Below are 5641 nucleotides of genomic sequence, written 5' to 3'. Positions count from 1 at the left end.
TATTCAATTTGATCAATAAATTAAATTTGGATAAAACGATATAAGACACGAACACTTGTGCCTCCTCCATAACAATTGAGCCTCAAATAGCTAAGAATTATATTTGTTTGTTTAACCACATTTTATATATCTTTGTTATTTAGTAATTTAAATTAGAAATAACTGCATTACAACTTATTTAAGTATATGTAAGAATAAATTATAAACCGAGAGCAGCTATATATAGACCAATGTTCTAAAAATTGCTAGGCGGTGATCATAAATCAATAAAGGAAACGGCTCTCTCTCTCAAATTAAAGACGCTCTCCCATCTCTCTACCGCTTAGGGTTTCTCGAGCCACTCTCTCCTCCTCCGGCGGTCGCCGACGCGTCTTAGGCGACCGCCGGGCCTTGCTTCGTGTTTCTTCTCTTTTGTATGCGTCTTTCTGTCCTCGTCGTCGTCTCCTCTTCTGTTTCTTTTTGCGGCTTCCAAACGCGGCGGCGGTCGACTTCCGGTTCAGATCCAGAGATTCCTTGCGTCGCGGTCAGTCCTTGGAGGTGGCAACACTAGAGGACGGTGTTTTTGATCCTCCACAGTTCTGTCTCTTCGGGGCTTGGTGAGCTTTGTCCGGAATGGGTTTTATTACGCTGTTGCTGTGCGTTTGGCTTGAGTGTTGTGGCGTGGTGTTTGTTGAGAAGCTGTCTGTCGTTGTTCTCCTCCGGCTAGTGGCATGGTGGTGGGGTTCTTTGGTATGGTTCAGTTAGGGTTTCAGTCTCTGCGGATCTGAGATCTGTTTCTCCGCTTCTTCGGGTGATCTCCGGTAGGCGCGTGTGGGCTCTCTCCGACTCGGTCTCTCCGTCTTTGGTGTGCTCTAGTGACGACGTGCGTAGATCACAGCAGCGCGTTGTGGTGGCAGGGAGCGTGTATTAGGCGAGTTCCTTGTTCTTCATGTTCTTCTCCAAAGCAGTTTCCGGTGTATCCAGTTTGGTCTTTGCCGTGGCCTGAATGCTCCTCGTCTTCATCACCCTCTCAATAAGGTATGCAGCTCTTGGGTCAACCTCGTTTGTTGGTGTGGAGATGTTTTCTAGCCGTGCAGTAGTTGGTCTAGCGAGCGGTTCGTTCTCCTGCGGTTGTGCATCCGGAGAGGTAACCATCTTTCGGTCGGCTCTCTCTATATGAGATTTCTGTTCAATGGGTGTAAACGGTCACGGTGGGTGGAACTGGAGGCGGCAATCTCTGGGTCTCTTCGACGAACGATGGCATCGTCGCTTGGTGGTTATCTTTCGTACCGTCGGAAGTATAGTTGTCTGGTGTTTTGGGTTTCTTCGTGCTCGGTTTCTTTGTCAGGGTTTGGTTTAGGGATAGAAGTCGGAAGCTGTAGGAACCGATGTTTCAAGGTTTGAGGTCGCCTTTCTCTCCGGTAGCTCGCGGTGCCCGATTCTCGTTCTCGACTAACCATGGTTCTCTGGTCCGAGCTTGACTCGTTATTAATCTGGCTTTTCGGCTTTGCTTCGCTATTCTGCGGGTTTGACTCTTTCGGTTTAGAATTGTTGTTTAGTTTACTTTTTGCATTCCACTACAAGTTTTATGTATAATCTCTGTCACAAATTTAAAATTTGGTATAATAATTTAACATTTTACAAAAAAAATTGCTAGGCGGTGGTTAGGCGCCTCATAGAGGATTATTTTTTAGGCAGGCGTCTAGGCCGATTTTTTGAACGCCTAAAAAAAATCGTTTCGCTCATACCCGATTTGCCGACTAGGTGGATGCCTAGGCGCCGGATAAACTGATTTTTAGAACACTGATAATGAATCTTTTTTTTTGTGCACCTATCTTCTGAAAATAAATCAACTCTAACAAAGAGGGAGGAGTATTAGTACTGTAATAAAAAATTTCGTCCAAAGCACTTGTATAATAATAATGAAACACGTTAATTATCTAAAAAACGCTTTTAATTTACAAGACACGTGAAATAAGAGGAACTATTAGGCTATTGTGTCACATATTTGCTTACTTCCGAAGGGCACGACACCAAAGAAACCATCGGAATACCGCCCCATTGCTCTCTGCAACGTCCGGTACAAAGTCATAGCAAAGATTCTTACCCGCAGGCTCCACCCCTACCTAAATGGGATCGTCTCTAAACACCAATCCGCCTTTGTTCCGAAGCGTGCAATCTAAGACAACGTACTGATCACCCATGAAACATTACATTATCTAAAAAGCTCAGGCGCGACGAAGAGATGTTCCATGGTGGTGAAAACTGACATGAGCAAGGCTTACGACCGGATCGAATGGAGTTTCTTGGAGACTGTCCTGCGGAAATTGGGGTTTAGCGATCATTGGATTCAAAAGGTGATGGACTGTGTCACAACAGTCTCGTATTCATGCCTCATTAACGGGGCCCCTCGGGACACAATCAGACCCTCTAGGGGACTACGACAAGGCGACCCGTTATCTCCCTATTTGTTTATCCTTTGCACGGAAGTCTTGTCTGGGTTATGTCGGAATGCTCAGGCGGGAGGAGGCCTCAAAGGTCTGCAAGTCGCTCGGAGAAGCCCGTTCATAAATCATCTTCTCTTTGTAGATGATACGGTCTTCTTCTGTAAAACCAACTCCTCCAACTGCACCCACCTTACAAAGATCCTCAAACAGTATGAAGACAGCTCGGGTCAGTGCATTAACTTCACTAAATCAACAGTGACATTCTCCTCAAAGACTCCTCAAGATATCAAAGACAGAGTTAAGTTTTCACTGCAAATAGAGAAAGAGGGAGGCATGGGCAAGTATCTCGGGTTACCGGAATCCTTTGGGAGAAGGAAACGAGACGTCTTCACAGGCTTGGTGGACCGGATTCGACAACGCTCACTCTCTTGGACGATTAACTACCTATCAGGCGCAGGAAAGCATGTCCTCCTTCAATATGTACTCTCAGCTCTCCCTAATCTCTCGATGTCTTGTTTTAAGATCCCTATATCCCTCGGCAAAAGAATTCAATCGATTTTAACTCGATTTTGGTGGGATAGTTCCCTTGACAAGAGGAAAATAGCTTGGGTGGCCTGGAGTAAAATGGCTACTCCAAAGTTCTTGGGAGGGCTTGGCTTCAAAGATATAGAGAGTGCCAACGATGCTTTATTGGGGAAGCTCAGCGCGAGAATACTTGAGAATCATGACTCCCTCCTAGCTCAGGTATTAAAAGGGAAATACTATCCTGATTGCTCTTTCATGGAGAGTACCCCAAAGACTGGATCATCTCATGGTTGGGTGAGCATTACTATCGGGAAAAGCCTTGTAAAAAAAGGCATTGGCTATATAATTGGCAACGGTGAAGCAGCTAATATCTGGACAGATCCATGGCTCTCACCCACAGAGGCCCTCACTCCCATGGGTCCCGCACCTGCTTCTCTTTTATCTCTCAGAGTCTCGGATCTCCTTACTCCAGAGACCAACGAATGGAACATCCCCAAAATCCGAGAAACCTTACCTCTCTATGAGGATACGATAAGACTACTTATCCCTAGCTCTATTTGCCCGCCGGATAAGGTAGTGTGGTTGGGCGAGAAATCTGGAACTTACACGACAAAATCAGGATATAAACTCGCCCTAGGCAGCAGTCAACCACCTTCATTCAACTGGATGCAACATGTATGGCATGTGAAGACATCGAAGAAGCTCCAACACTTCCTTTGGAGATCTCTCAACGATGCTCTCCCAGTAGGTAATATACTAGCCTACAGAGGTATCCAAAATGTGGCGGATTGTAAGCACTGCGGTTCTACAGAAACTATCATACACGTGTTGTTTAGCTGCCCCCTTGCTCAACAGGTTTGGGAGATGGCTCCAATTTCTATGCAGGAATTGGACCCCTCTGCTTCTTCCCTGCGGCAACTACTCCCAATCACACTTAAGGCAACTAATCTCCCTCCCACAGGCTTGACCACGTCTCCCCTTTCTCCATGGATCCTCTGGAATCTTTGGACAGCAAGAAACATAGCTATCTTTGATAACTTGTGTCCCACGGCACCAGACATTATTGCAAAAGCCTTGCTGGATGCAAAAGAATGGGACGTACACCCCCCCCCCCAAGGCAAACCTAACGATGTGTACCCCTCTTGTTGGGTCGATGGAGCTTGGGATGCGAAGACTCTCTGTGGAGGAGCCGGTTAGACAATCAAGGCAACTAACATGACTACACTATGCAAAGATTCAACCTCTAGAAGCCATGTGAGCTCTGCTCTCGTCTCTGAAGTCATGGCGGTAAAACATGCTCTCCGTTCTGCAGCAGCTTTGGGATTAGTGAACCTCAACTTGTTTTGGGACTCTCAAGTCCTAATCTCCACCCTACACTCAGGGTCCGATTTGAATGAGATCGCGGGTCTCCTTTTAGACATTAGGAACCTTGCCTCTCTCTTCAATCACTTATCATAAGAGTTTTCACGATCTGAAGTTTATATTTTGTCGGACTAATAGAATTGAATGATTCATTTCAACACGTACTACCTACTTTAAAAACTTTAATCATAGTAAACTAAGAAATTAGGAGCAATTATTTCAATCTCTTTATAGCGCAAGAGGTTTTTTTTTCTTCTATAAAGTAACGCACGAGATTTCAATTTCGTTTGAATTTTCCCCATCGGAAATAACTCTTTTTCACGTAAGAATTAAAAAGGCGAGTTGAAAAATGTGTTGATAAAACTAAAAGAGAAGAGACTATGGACTCAAGTAACTCAACAGAGATTGGGACACCTAAAAAGTCAGAACTTCATTCAGTTACGTATTTATATATACAAACATAACATTTGACAAATGTTAAGATGTCTGTTTCATGTTTCATATGAAACATAAACAGTACATAAATATATATGTATCAGTGTCTGTTTCTCAAATTTCAAAATGATCACGTCTTCTTCTACAAAACTTTTTATAGTAGGTGTGTTCAATACGTACAAACCAACCAAATTGAATAAACTTATGATCCGAACTAAATAGTGAACTTATAAACTCTCTCTTTTTCTATACAAATAGTGAACGAAATGGCTTATTAGATTGATGGGTTAACCTTCCGTTTTTCAATTTCCTGAGAGATTGTGATCTAAGCTACAAAAACCAGTTTTACCAAACAACCAAAAAGTTACAAAAAACCCCCATTTTGAAAATCAGGCCAAACTGTGGGCGCTTGACAATAACTGCGTGCTATTAAGTATTTCCCCCCTTTGTTTTAAAACTCAGAGGCTTATCATATTAATTGTTTTTGTTTCCTTTCTGTTTTTGGCTCAATTTAATCATATGTTACAACTTACCTCGATTGGTCCTTTATGTACAAGCTCGTTCAATACAAGGTCGACCACTTTTTTGTAGTTTTCCTTCTTGTCGATGATTGGTTAGTCATGTATCTCATATATATTATTTGTGAAACATTACAACTTCTTTTTGTAGACACATGTCTTCACTAGGATGATTCTTAAAATTATTAGAGAAATATGTTGGTCCATCTAATTATATAATAAGTTTTTTATTAAATTAATCATAAATTCATTATTAATATCATTTATTATTTTCTTAAATAAAGATTACGAAATTGCCTAATGTGGGTAAAATATATATGACAATTAATGATTTTGAATAATAAAGATCTGATAAATCAAATTTGTTTAATTTAA

Source organism: Brassica oleracea, chromosome C7 (assembly GCF_000695525.1).
Source record: "Brassica oleracea var. oleracea cultivar TO1000 chromosome C7, BOL, whole genome shotgun sequence".
Classification (NCBI taxonomy): domain Eukaryota; kingdom Viridiplantae; phylum Streptophyta; class Magnoliopsida; order Brassicales; family Brassicaceae; genus Brassica; species Brassica oleracea.
The sequence above is the reverse complement of the archived record's forward strand: the minus strand, read 5'-3'. Positions refer to the sequence as shown.